At 47.9% G+C, this 14440-nt stretch overlaps 1 protein-coding gene across 4 annotated transcripts in view; it reads left to right on the top strand.

Annotated features, from left to right (window-relative positions):
* TRIM44 (tripartite motif containing 44) overlaps positions 1–14440 on the top strand; it is a 110073-nt gene that overhangs the window by 84960 nt on the left and 10673 nt on the right. The window contains exon 6 of one of the 4 annotated variants that reach the window (XR_006602250.1): positions 4827–4934. The exons of 2 other annotated variants lie outside the window; for them this stretch is intronic. The gene's annotated coding sequence lies outside the window, so the exon portion shown is untranslated. Of the gene's footprint in view, positions 1–4826; positions 4944–14440 lie in introns of all 4 variants that reach the window. One more of the 4 variants, XR_006602249.1, reaches the window with a different exon arrangement.

Genomic DNA, 14440 nt, shown 5'->3' with positions numbered 1-14440 from the left:
GACACACTGGAGGTAATTTGCCAAGCATGTCAGCAAACCTGTGCAAGCAGGTTTCTTTATGACTATGTCTCTGGGCCTGCTGAAGGGGCGCAAATTATAGTCCAGTTATTTTAGAAAGGGAGGATGGAAAGCTTAGCTGATTGAGGGATCCAGGTTCTGGAGTACCCCAAGATCTTCTTGCCTTCATGTGCACAGCCTACAAGGTTGCTGTTGTGCTTGGTGCCAACAGATCACCCCATCAGTCAGCCACACACTTTGATGGCTTTTTGACATTGAGGGTAAATAGTGAGACAGGAACAGAAGGTGCTAGGTTTGGGGCTAGTTGCATGAACTGATCTTTATGTTGGGAGTCTGTGAGGTAGAGGGATGATTGTAGGCAGAGAATTTGAAATGCCAGCTTGTGGTAGAATATGCCTCCTTTGTGGAAAGAGGCTGAGGTACGCAGCTATCCAAGAAATGGTTTTCCCTATGTTTGAAACAATATTTGGGCCGTAAGTCTCTAGAACCTGAGCCTGGCTGTCAGGGATACTTGGGGTATCTATTCCAAACATATCATTTCCAAGGCCCAGGATTGCAGTGGTAAGGGGACCTGGAAGGTAGTCAGTGAGCCGTTCTTAGGAATCTTCATTCATAGGTTCTGGGAACTAAAAAGGAGGTAACCTGGTGGTTTACAGAATAGAAGAGGAGTCTAAATATCTATAAAATCCTACATTTTTATGTCATGTATTCCAGCTAAATCTTTTAAATATCCAGGAGTTGCCCCTTAATAAAAATGGTCCACTCGGTTTAGGACTACTTAGTATACACACAGATATGCACTATGCACAGAGATGAGGGCATCTAGAAATGTTTTTCTTCTAACAAAATTTTCTGAAATTTGGCTTGGGGGAGAACAAAATTTTTTTTATATCTAAGTGATCTTAAATCTCACCAGCTTCTTATTGCAAAAAAATCTATCGGAATCTAGACTGGAATTTCAGGATTTGTTCTTTTCTGTTTCACAGGGAGTGCTTTCCCCTCCGAGTCTCTGCAGCCTTAACTCAGGGCATCACCTGGCTCCTTTGTCAATACCCAAAAGACAGACTTGAACAAACCAGTTTTTCCAAATCTACCTAGAAATCTAAGCCCAGATAAAACCAATGCAATAACCTTAAGGAACTTATTGTTCTTTGCTTCCTTGATGCCAAAAATCTGCTAACACTTGTCCTATACTAAAAAAGTCCACTACTTTACAGGAGATTCTGTAGGACCAAATATACTGTTAAAACACTAATGTATCTAGCTCCAGATTGAATTTCCAAGTCCTGTATTCTCCATTATTGCTAACTCAAATGCCAGTAATGCCCGCTGCAGCCTCTGAAAGGAAATAGCAAGAGGCAAACACTTTCTAAGCTCTGCGCACCTGGGCAGCCTGTGCCACTGTTCACCATTTGCTCAGGGGCAGCGATGTGAAGCACATTCTCCTTCGCCTGGGGCAGGGTGAGTCTCTGGAAGGTGTGCAGAAATGAGGGTACAGCTAGAAGCCGCGTCCTGCAGTGGCGGCACCAGGTTTCCATGGACAGATCATAGAAGAAGATGCAGTTTACCACCAGAGCCATTTTGAGTCAGAAATGGAGGAGCCCAAAACTCAAGAACCTCTGGGTCTCCACGCCACCATTAGGGTTAGAGTGAGGAGCTGGGGTGAGAACACAGTATCCGCCCGGTGCCCCTTCCAGCCGCTGCTACCTGCGCGGTTCATCTGGCTGGCCAGCCTGGGAGCCGTCTGCACTGCTCTCTCGAGGAGCTCCCAGCTGAAGAGAGCTCCTCCAGCCAGTGTGCTTTCAGGGGACTGTAGAACCAGAGGCAAAGCCACTTGCATTAATTCATCCAAACAGGCTTTTTGCCTTCTAAAACGTTCAAGGTCCCCACCATATGTATACATAAGTTTCTTGTCTCCAAATAGCTGTGCTTATAGTCTCCTCTGAGACGGCTGAGCAGCAAGGGAGAGGACAGGCCCAGGGAGAATATGGCTCGCTCTTTCCTGAACCAAGTTATCTGTGCTGCCACAGCCATCTTTTAGTTATTGGTGTCCTTAGCCATGAAACAGATGCAGTCTTCATATTTTTCCTCGAGAGGAAATCGCACCAACTAAATGAGAACAAGTTGATGCCATATCTGTGTATTTTCTGAAACCGTTTATCTGAAATCAAGCAGAAATTACTCTAATAGCTATCATTTATGTTGACTTGTACCAGGTATAGCATTAAGGATTTTAATAAGGTATCTTATTTAGTGTTCAGAACTTCTCTCTGACATAGGGTTAATTGGACCCATTTTTTATGAGGATTTAAAACATAGGAAAGTGACATTCCCAGCATGACAGTATCTACTTGTTTCAGAACCCAGCCCTTCCCTTTCACATGGTCATTGACAACTCTAGAAGACTGAAGAAGGAATCCCTCAAAGAGACTCCACTAGCCCACTTAATGTAGCTGAGTTCTTTCTTCCTTTCATCAAGTGCATAGGACAGGCCACGGTGCTGTCCACACTAGCCGCTAGTGCCTGATGTACCAGGGGGTTAAGAGCTGCTAATGGGCGGCTCAGCACCATGCACACCCAGCCAGGGGCCCAGCCTAGCTCAGTGCTGTCTTTGGTGGCAAGAACAGTGGCTTTGCTGTGGGACAAACCTGGGCTTCGGACACGACCTCTCTGAGCCTCAGTTTCCACATCTGTAAAGCAGGGAGTCATAATGCCTTCTTCACAGAGATGTGGTCCACATGGGATGAGAGACTATATATAACTACCTAATATAATGCAGAGCTCACTAGATAATTTTTTTAAAAATACATAGTTGCTTAAAATGTCATTTATCTCTGTGTTAACAAAAGGTTTCCCAGGCACCCCAAAGTGTTTTGGCCTCAGCAGGAGCAGGGTTGAAAGATACAGTGTTCTGCAGTTATCTCAAAGGCAGGTTCATTCTTTAGAACCAGTTCTGCTTTTTATGGCCTGTTTTTCCCTCCAAGGTAGGAGGTGGCCTGATGCCTTCCCTTCTGCCCTCCCTATCCTATAGCTCTTCCCCAAGAATTCTCTCACCTCCTTTCATGATTTCCTTAAGTGCTTTGAATGGCTGCTTGACACTAGAAAGATATTCCCAGCAGGCACTCAATTTGTAATTGCCGCTTGTTGCTAGATGTGAACTTGCGGCTGACCTCTGGGAAAGCAGTGGGGACTGGAGGAGGGAGCCAGGCTCTGCTCCAGCAAAGCAAGGCGATGGGTCCCTGAGCAGCTGGCAGGCAGCCGGAGGAGTGGCTCCAAACATTTCCCTCACACCTCTTGCCACCTCTGTCCTGCGTGTCTGGAAGTGCAGTCAGTGGAGGATGATGGTATGGGTAGACTCCCACATTCTTAGCGCCAACCCGAAACCAAAAGAGAAACACAGATCATGAGCACAGGCTGCTCAAAGTTCATTTCAGCGGAGTCTGTGTGTTACCACCGTGAGGAGGGTGCGGCCTCCATGGGATCATGCAGGTACCCCAGAGCCAGCTGGCTGTCATTGCGCGGCCTCCCACTTTTTTTTTTTCTTTAACCTTCTAAATAGGACTGTCTTCACCAAGCGGAAGGTGATTGAGGTACAAGAAGTGGAGGCAAATGAGAATCCCTTCTATCTTCATTTCACAAATAGACACAGAGCTGCTAAGCAGGGTTGCAAGTGTTTAGTCGTAAGACACGCCCTCAAGCAACAGTCTTGGTCTGGAGGAGGAAAAGCCAAGTGCGGCACAGGGTTAATGCCACCCCCAGAGACACATGGAGGAGCTGGTAACCAGGGAAATGGGTTTCGAGTCCAGTGCTTCGTGCCTCATCATGTGCGACTAACTCTCTTGGACCTTACGGGCTGTACCCTAAAGCCGGGACTTCAGAGAGAGGCCTCTGAGCCCCCCGCAGCTCCCACGCTCCCTCCTGATCTCTCGGTCCAGCTCCCCTTGCACTGCACTTCCTGGCCTGCCTGGGCCTTCCCCAGTTTGAACTTCGTGATGAATTGTCCTGTTCATGGACATGGCGCACTGCTTAAGGCTGCCGCTCTGCCCCTCGCGCCAGCTCGGACTCCTGCCCGTGCCCCCACGGCAGTTGCTTGTGCGGATTTCCCTAATGAGGCCGCTTCTAGCTCGGCTGGGCTCCCTGGGCCTTCGGATTCTCCATTCGTCCCGCACCCCCGGGAGCAGTAGCTCCCGTGGCCCTACAAGCAGCGCCAGGCTCTCTGAGCCCGAGAGGTGAACGTGGAATAGTCTCTGGAGGCTGGAGGGCTCGGCTCAGCCTCCAGGGAGGACGTAGATTCGAAGGCTGGTTCTGGTCTGGGGAGGGTGAGGACGAGGAGATGGCTGTTCCAGGCGGGGCATGAGAGGTCCTTGTTATGACTTGTTAACAGCTGTTAGAGCCGGCAGCGTGAAGGGGGAGTTTAGAACTGGAGCTGCCACCGAGATTTAAGGATTATCTGTGGATTTCAATGCCATTACTGTTCTTTACTGGAGGGGAGGGAGGGGGAGTTGAAGTGAAAGAGAAAATAAAGCCTCTGGTACAGAGTTCTGTCAGATTCATGGAGTCTTGCACTCCTCCTCCAGGCAGCTTTTACCTTCCTCTGATGAGCCTGACTTGAGAGTCGGCTGTTAACCCCCAGCACGGGTGCCCATTACAGCCATGTTGTGACCGTTTGTTCCAGTTGAGATGAATAAGAGCTAAGTGGGCGATCATCTTTCCTTTTACAGAGAGACCAGTCATTCCTGCCTTGCTTGCTAGGCCCCTACAGTTACTCTAACCCCATTTCTAAAGCCTGGTCTTCCCGTCCTCTCCAGTGGGCAAGAAGAGCCGTAGGATTAGCCACCAGAGTCCTTCATCCCAGTGGGACTCCAGGCACCGTCAGCAATCCGACTGACATCATATGAGCAACAACACAATGGCAAGTATGTGAGGTAAAGGATGTGTTAACCTTATTGCGGCAGACATTTTAAAACATACGTGTGCCAGATTATGAGAGCGTGTACCTTAGACTAGCACAGTGTTCCGTGCCAGTTAGATCTCAGTAAAGCTGGGGCAAGTGAGACTCCAGAGATCGGAGAAGCAGTTTGGGAAGGAGAAGAGCCTTCTCTTTCCAGCTGAGCATAAAGCAAACAGTTCCATAGGCTTTGCTGAAACTCCCATCTACAGAATTGTCTTTTTTAAACTTCTTTTTTTCTTTCTAACGTGTATTTCAGTCAGGGGCCCTAAAAATAGTTCTTAGAGAGGACTGACTTTATTGTCTCACAGCAAATGTTTTTTAATTTAAAAACAACCCCTGAAAGAATTCTCTCATCTTTTCCCCAAAGTGGTTAGCTGGAATGTTTATTTTGCTGTCATTCCCTCCCTCTAGCCCTCGGTGCCAGGCTGAGTGAAGACTGCAGTGGAACGTTTTAAGTAGTGAGTGGGGAAGTGGGTGGGGAAAGCAAAAGCTCTGTACGCGTCTCATTAGTTTCTCATGCGGGCGTAGAAGAGCCGTCTGATATGTGTACTATCCTGTATGCGATGGAGTTCTGATCGGGACTCAGAAGCGAGAGCTGGAGCCGTCTCTAATCTAGGAAGGAGGAAGGGAACAGAGCGAGACAGAGTGGAGGTCTGATGTGTCAGGCACCGTTTTACACACCGTTTCCGGAGAGAAACAGTCACTTTGGGAGCATTTGCCATGTACCATATGCTTTTATAAAGGACCTGGAATCATCGACCCCGTTTGACAGATGAGGAAACAGGCTCAGTGGAGTAAGTTTTCCCCAAGGGGACTCACTTAATAAGTGGAAGGACTGGATTCAAACCTTGGTTTCTCTGTCCCCTTCCTGCTCCTCTCCGTCTGAAAGCCAGCGTGGAAAGTCTGACAGCAGAAAGCCATCTAGATTATAGACAGGTGCCTCTCAACTCTGCAGCTTTGGAGGGTGACTGGGCCTTATTCGGTGCCAAAGGGAACATTCCCTGGTGCCTGTAAGGGTATTCGGATTATCTTGCTCTGACTAGGCCCTCACATTGGGCCAATGAAGAGCAATTGCTTTTCAGGTATTATGAATAAATGTTATGACATCTGCTTTATGTTGAGAAGTAAGACACAGTCAAGTTCTCCTGCAGATGGATGGGACAGGTCTGAAGTGGCAGGATGATGTCATTTGACTGTCACAGCCAAGCTGGCTTCAGAAAAACCCAGGAGGAAGGCAGAATGTGTCTTTAATGATCTTTATGTGCTTCCTTCTTTACCCTCTGCTTAGACCCTAATCCTGGCCCTTTAAAGGTGATCATTTCTCCTTCCCTAGCAAAACTTAACCATCTACCTTGTCCCCCATCAGCTTCTAAGAGGACCGCTGGCTCACCCAGAAACTCATCTGTTCTCAAGTGGTGTATGGTAACCCCACAACCTACTCTCGTCTTAATGTAGCTACTGATTTTTCACTTGGGGGCTCAGCCAGAAGTCAGTACCTCAGAACCAATAAGTTCCTCAGGTTTCGTGGCTTATGGGGAGATTTTGTGAACACGACAAAGACTGCAGCTGCCTTTTACCCATGTCATATGTGCCAGTGCCTACGGCAGCCCTTTGATTCAGAGCGGTGGGGCTTTGTTCAGCCTTGACATTGGGTGATGGTATGTGAAGGATGGAGAGCTTCGGTGTTCCTTCCCCTTCTGTCTCTGTTTCGGGCTGTCTCCTATTTGGTGTGTTCATGTATTTTGGGTCATCTTCTGGCCAGGCCAGCGCCTGTCTCTCATCTGACAGAATTGATGTGGAATGCAGGGACAGCCTCTGGTAAGATTGGCTGACTGTAAATTGGATGTGATGTTCATCTCCTTGTCTGTCTGTGTCAATAGGGGCAGATTCCTACAGTCCAGATCTGTTGGCTGTATCGTGAGCTTTTGGAATAGTGGGGTGGGGATAGCTTTCTTACCTTCTCCATTTCCTGGGGAGACTCCTAGCAAGAGTGTTTACTACAAGGGCAGGGATAGGACAGAGTAAATAAATAGGGAACCAGGCCTCCATCCGAATGGTTCCCTTTTATAAACAACTTCTTCGTAGTTACACTCATCTCGGAGAAGGTGAGCTGGTAGACACACCTGAGTTATTAATTAGGCATAAGAAACCTCCTTGTAGTTCACTATCTCCCTAATTCCAAGCCCTCTCACTGTCCCTAGCATAAGCCTTAGATTCTTGGACAAGTGAGTCTGACTTTGGCAAAGAAGGAGTCCTTGGCTGTGCTGGAGAGTGTGTCCACTCCCTCCGGACCCCCACATCGAACACTGGCACCTCGGCTACCCTTCCAAGCTGAGTGTCAGACTTGCACTGAAGATCCGGATCACACTGGAGCAGCCTGATGCCTGCCTGGCCCCTGAGCAGGCTTTATAGTGAGCTGCCGCTAGGTGTTTGTTTTTTCTTGCTTCTCTGAAATAGCTGTTTTTGCTGCCTTGGGGAGTGTCACACAGATCCCAGGCTGGATATTTTAAGCACAGCCCTGGTTCAGTTTGGCGTGCTGCGGTGTGGTAGACGCCATATGGAGCCCTGACACCCTTCTCTCCTGCTCTTTCCCATCCACATGCCCCCCATCTTCTTAGGAGACACTTAGACATGACCCATGGAGCAAAGTACTAGGAGCTGCTGGTGAGAAACGCTTTCTCCCAGGGTACCCTCTCACATGCTCTCTCCAGCCACCGTGAACGTCTCATGGCTCCTGAATGCACTGAGCCGGCATACACCTTCTGGACTCTGGTCAGGCTGTTCCCTCCACCTGGTATGCCCTCCCTCTGGCCCCACAGGCTTCCCGGAAAATTCCAACCCATCTGTCCACATCGAGTGGCAGTCTTCGCTGACTCCGCAGGTGGAATTTATCATCTCTTCCTCTTCCCATAGAACATTGGCCGCATTCTTTGCTTGCGCTTGAGCTCCAGCTGAGTCCCCTCTGTGTTCCCCTCCCTGGCATGCCATACGGGCTCAGCCATCATGAGGCGAAATGGAAGCAGTCGGCTTTGGGATGGGAGCAATCTAGAAACAGTTGAATCTGGTTGAGTGCCCGTTACTTGGTAGTAAGGCAGCTAAACACGTGAGCTCATTAGGTATTCCTGTCCACTCTAGGAGGTACATCCCGTATTTCCCCTGCCTCAGTTGCCGTCCAAAACCCATGCGCCCATCATTCTCTGTCCCAGTATCCTGCTTGACCTTCTCCACAGTACTTCCCTCTATGTGAAGTTATCTGTTTCCTCGTTTATTAGATGTCTCCCTCACTAGAAATGAAGCTCCATGAGAACAGGGACCTTGTTAGTCTTACTCACTGCAGTGACACCGACAGCCCATACGGCGCCTCATATACTGTGGGTGCTCAGTAAGCATTTGTTCCCTGAAACCATGAATGAATGAATGATACCCCATGTTACAGACAAGCAGATTGAAGCTTACAGAGGTTTAGTAGCTGTGCCAAAGTCAACCTAGCTCAGAAGTGCCTAGATGTGAATCCTGGTGTTACTCCAATGTGAATGTGGACAATCCTAACAGGTTCTATAACCTCCTTTAGGCGTTTTCCAGGAAGACGGATCTTAGTGCTCCTAGGAGAAAAGTCTGCTTTTCTCCTGGTCATAGTTACTGCCTTGAGGGCCAGTCTTCCCCATCTTGCTCTTTGTCTGCTAAATCCTTTCTTCTAGGCCAGTGGAGGTTGTGTGAGATCCCATGTGGCAGCCACCAGAATGCCTCCTAAGTGCCAGGCGTGGTGCTACCCACTGGGCATACGATGGGGAGTGAGAAACAAGGTCAGCGTCCCAGGAGCTCAGGCGGTAAAGACATGTACAGTATTTCCACACGAAGGGGTGCTGAACCCCTGAGCCCCGGGAGGCCGCAGGGACAAAGCAGGGGTCTGTCAGGCCACCTTCAGTGCCAGTTCTCTGCAGGCAGCCAAGAGGGCATCATTCCAGCTGAACTCACATTTTCTCTTCTAGTGACGTGGTGGGGGGCGGGAATCGGCTGAAGCCTATACAGACTTTCTCTGCGTCCGAAGTAAAAGTGTGAGAGGTGGGTACCTCTCCCATCAGGCCAGATATAGTTGAAACTGAAACGGGTGTCTGACCCAGAGACCTTCTGTCCTGAGCCCAGGGGGCAGTGTCTTGGTGGCAGGCCCTTTTGTAGGACTATGTGGCCCACAAGCCCCAAATTAAGAATCTGAGGGAAACTGCTACCTTGCAGCCAGGTAGCTACAGGAATGTCACAGGCAGATCATAGCTGCTGACATGGAAGACATGTGGCTAAACTTTTTTTTTTCAAGACACTATTGGGATGCCTTACAGTAGGGAGGAAGTCTGCTGATAATTGGTGTCCAAACTGGAGTCTGAGTCTGCTGAGTTTGTACCCAGCCTTTACCAGTAAGGCTTAGTCATAGTCTTCAGCGATCCTCAGAGGTCTTGCCTCTGCTGCTGGCAGTAAGGAGTGCAGCCAGGCTGACGGGACCAGCTCGGGACCCCCCGTCCCCACCTGGGGGGGAAGAACACAGGCCAGGCCTCGGGTGTCCTTCCAGCCCTGCCTCGCTGTGGGACTTTGGGATGTCACTTCATTTCTGTGCTCTTTGGGTTTTTTCGTCTGTAAAAGGGAGTTTGCATTCTGTTAGGGTTATTATTATGAAAACCGAATGTGAAAATGTTGGTGAGGTGATGAGTTCAGAGCCTAGCTAATAATAACGATGGCACCCATTTAGTGAGTCCTTCCACGTATCACTGTCCGTTTTACACACGTGGAAACCTTTGTTTAAAGAGGCAGCCGTCAAAAACTAATGATGTACTATATGTTGGCTAATTGAACATAATAAATAAGTAAAGACATTCTACCCAAGGTCGTATGCTAATATGTTGGCCTGGGGTCTTGAAGCCATGTCGCTGAGTCTCACTTGTGCACTTGTTCCACTTGTTAGACAGCTAACCCTGCTCTCCCACTTGGGCACCCACGCCTCAGCTGGCATTTCTCCTGAGGGGAGGGAGGGGAACAGTGATAAGCACCCTTTACTTCCATCTTGGCTGGGTGTCTCCCTCCCTCCATGGACCACTGGTGTGAAGCCCAGCTTGGGTTAAAGTCTTAGAACCCAAGCCTGCGTGGAGCACAGCTCACAGCTGGATTGTGGAGGACTGGAAGTTGCCAGACATGCAGCTGTTTTATAAGGAAGCCAGATGAGAACATTTCCTCCAGCAGATGAATTGGTTCTTCTTATTTCCTTGCCTGGGAAGGGCTGGACCTGAGCTTGCTTCTGCTTTGCCCTCCGTGACACAGCGTTCCTTGGACACACCCAGCCTTTACCAGTAAGGCTTAGTCATTTGTAAGAGCAGTGCTGTTTATGATACAACATTTTCATCCACCCCTCGTACCCCCCCACCCCGCCTTGTGGTTATATGTGCCCAGTGATTGCAGTGACAGTCAGAAAAGAAAGAGAGTCTGGACTCACCTCTAGAAATATACTGTCCATGAGATGCCTGGGCAGTATCTCCAAGACCAGTAAGCTTCCCACAGTTAGCTTGGGAAGGCTTGGAAGGTTTCTAGAACAATGATACCTTAAGGAGTCGTTTTGATAATCACTTAGTCATTCATTCAAAAAAGATTTGGGGAGGCTTCACTGGTGCCAGGCATATTACCCGGTGTAGGTGATGGAGCCGGGGACAAAATACTTAAGGACCCTTAGCATCTCAGAATAACTTTGGACAGTGACAAGCACCGTGAAGACAGCACAGCAGCCTGACCCCACAGTGTGGGGCTGGGGTGGCCACTCCAGACAGCTTGGGCAGGGGAAGCCTCTGAGAAGGTGACATTGAAGCTGACACCTGAATGTTAAGGAACCAGCCAGTCATTCCAAGCCAGGAGGGGAGGAGCTTCTGGAACAGAACAGCAAATGCCAAAGCCTTCATGCAGGAACAGGCTCTGCTTATTAAAGAAGCAAAAAGAAAGCCAGTGTGGCCGGCAGGTGGCCCAAAATAGGTTAGAGAGGTAGGCAGAAGCCATATCCTGTCAGGATTTGAGGGCCATGGCCTTTCTTCTAAGGCTATAGGAAGCCATTAAAGGATTTTAAATGGGACAGTGGCATAATCGGTTGCACATTTAAGAAGTATTACTCTGAATGCAGCTTGAAAATGAAACCGTAGGGAGGGTACGGGTAGAAGTAGGAAGACCAGTCAGAAGGCAGTGGCAATAGGAGGTGGTGGTGGCCATGGAGAAGCCGAGGGGACAGGTGGGGAACAGAACTTGCTGTGGATCCTTTGGGATAGGGAGATGGTGCTTCTAATGTTTAGGGCAAAATTGTCAGCACACAGAAAGTATTGAATAAGCTGTAGGTATTTATTGCCATTATGAACAAATGGTCTGTTACCAAACACCAAGGGAACGGGTTCAGGAAAGAATCTTGAGCCCATTCACATAACAGCATGATGCCTATAGCACCTGTATGACATCAGTGTTAGCTCTTCTCTTCCGTTAAGAAATGGCTTTCTTGGGGTACCTAGGTGGCTCAGTGGGTTAAAGTCTCTGCCTTCAGCTCAGGTCATGGTCTCAGGGTCCTGGGGCTCTCTGCTCAGCAGGGAGCCTGCTTCCCCTTCTCTCTCTGCCTGCCTCTCTGCCTACATGTGATCTCTCTCTGTCAAAATAAAATGTTTAAAAAAGAAAGGAATGGCTTTCTTGGGGCGCCTTGGTCGCTTAGTTTGTTAAACCTCTGCCTTCGGCTTGGGTCATGATCTCAGGGTCCTGGGATGGAGCCCTGCATCGGGCTCTCTGCTCAGCAGGGAGCCTGCTTCCCCCTCTCTCTCTGCCTGCCTCTCTGCCTACTTATAATCTCTGTCTGTCAAATGGATAGATAAAATCTTAAAAAAAAAAAAAAAGAAAAAAAATGGCATTCTTCAAGAAAATGGGGGTTGCAAGTTTGAGATGCATTTAGGAGCAGAGGTGTTGACTTCCAGTTAACCCTTACTGCCATCAACTCACTCTATGAGTTTAGCCTCTCTTAGGCTTGATTTCTTCCTATAGCTATAAAATGTATGGAGCACTTTCTCATGCCATGTACCATGCCAAGCTCTCCATATACAGAGATATATATGCCAGGCACTCTATATACGCTCATCCCCACTTAGTCTTTCCTGCAGCTCTTCCAAGTAGGCACTAAATTGTCCTTATTTCCAGGTAGGAGCACTGAGCTCACAGTCCCACAGCTAGTAAATGGCAAAGTTGTGGCTCAAGCCTAGGTGCTTCCAACTCTTAAATCCACATTTATAACCCTCTGCGATATAAGATAGTCACAGGAGGTCTTGAGAGTTGGTTTGCTTCCAGTTTCCAACTTCCGGACCTCAATTCAAGGTCACCGTGGGACTCAAAACTATTGAGAACTAATCTGGAATACATTAAAAAAAAAAAAGCCTACTATTCATATAGAGATTAGAGATTAGTGTCAAGTGTATATTTATTTATCGATCCTTTCTCCCTCTCCCTTTGGTAACCTGTAAGATACAGCAGCTGAGGCAACAGGAAATTTGAAGTCCAGCATTTTATTAAATCTTATGTTTATGATTTCTGTGGAAGGAGACTGCTTGAGAAAGATTGGATTTCCATTATTCACTTGCCAAGAAAAAATGAGAAAACTGGGTGGTGGCAGGGGAGGGGTTTCCTGAAGATGTAGGGAGCAGGGAAGGTGAGCCCTTGGGCTGTTTTCTGCTTTTCAGTTCCTCCACCCCCTGGAGTGCCTGGGCTCTAACAGGGGTTTAGGAAAGGTTGCTTTCCAGCCCTCACCACAGGAGGTTGTCAGGTAGGTATAATCCCACTGTGCTGGAGGAAGGAAGGGAGGCTGAGGAAGGCCCACAGAAAGAGAAATGTCCCCATGCCATCTTCCTCTTGAAGTTCAGTGGAACCCAAATAATAACATGGAAGTTATTTCAGAGAGGAGACACACACGAACACACACCCTCCCCATCCCCACAGACACTTTGCAACTGCTTAGTGTCGGAAAGGGTATAGGGAAATGGGGCACTCTCACAACTCTAAATCAGTATAAGGTGATTTCTCAAGGGCAATTTAACAATGATATATCAAATACCTTTAAAAGTACATCTCCTTGGGCGCCTGGGTGGCTCAGTTGGTTAAAAGTACATCTCCTTTGCTTGTTGGGAAAATATCTGATTCTAGGACTGGGGAAGGAAAGCTACATGATATTAGAATGCCAGAAAGTAAGGAAGTACTCAAAACAAATCCCCACGCAAACCCCACGCTGATGATGGTATGTCTGGGACCATAGGGGCTGATGGAATTCCCAAAGGCCAAAGCTGAACAATTTCAGCAACAATAAATAGAATAGTATTGGGTGGTGACCCAAAGTGTAAAAGTAAACACCCATGAGTCCATAGTCCAAAAGTAAACATCCATAGAGTAAACTATTGGGTAAATAAAGGAGAGGAGACCGCTCTCTTGTTCAGAAGAATTTACAGTAACATATGCAAATATTCTGCCCTCCGTGATGGGGGAACAGTTCCCCACTCCGTAGGTATGGTTTGCTCAGAGTCACTGCTTTCCAAAACCTATAGTATGGGAAGCAGGGGAAGAGTAACCTTCCAGTGAGAAATGTTAACAAGCACAGCCTGGGCCAGGTGATCAAGGTCAGCATCCACGGTGCTAAGTCAGAGTGATGGTGTCCTGGCTATGACGTGGTGAGAATGGCAGGGTCCCTCTGTGGTTCCCTTTCAAAAAGACTGTAACCGCAGCCTAATCAGGACAAAAACATCAGACAAGTCCCGTCCAAGGGACGCTCTACAAAATCCTTGCCCAATACTCCTCAGAGCTGTCAGGGTAATAAGAAATAAGGAGTCTGAGGCACTGTCACAGCCAAGAAGAGACCAAGGAAACATGATGTTTAAATGTAGTGTGGTTCTTGGGTAGAATCTGGACTGGCATGTGAGTGTCAGGGCAAGACCAAGGAAATCTGAATAGAATAAAAATACAGACCTCAGTTAATGCTGGCATACCGTTACTAGCATTGGTAGCAATGCTATTGCTATTGGCTCATCGTAACAAATGTACTTTAATAATGTAAGATGTTAATAGTGGAGGAAACTACATGTTAAGAACCCTCAGTGCTACCTTTGTAATTTTTCTGCAGATCTAAAGTTGCTGTTAAAAAATTAAGCTTATTGGGAGGGAAGGGGTTGTTGGGTGATGGGCATTGGGGAGGGTATATGCTATGCTGAGTGCTGTGAATTGTGGTAAGACTGATGATTCACAGATCTGTACCCCTGAAACAAATAATACATTATGTGTTACTAAAATAAATGAATAAATGCTATGACCCAGGTGTTTCCCTCCCCACTCCCTTTGGAAATAGTTAAGGATGAAGCTAAAGACTCATCCACATGGGTATGTGTCACGGAGGTTTGGGTAATAAATGAAAAGTTAGAAATAATTTATATGTCCAGT

The sequence above is a fragment of the Mustela putorius genome, unplaced genomic scaffold (assembly GCF_011764305.1).
Source record: "Mustela putorius furo isolate JIRA1106 unplaced genomic scaffold, ASM1176430v1.1 tig00003859_pilon_pilon_pilon, whole genome shotgun sequence".
NCBI lineage: Eukaryota > Metazoa > Chordata > Mammalia > Carnivora > Mustelidae > Mustela > Mustela putorius.
The sequence above is the reverse complement of the archived record's forward strand: the minus strand, read 5'-3'. Positions and strand labels throughout refer to the sequence as shown.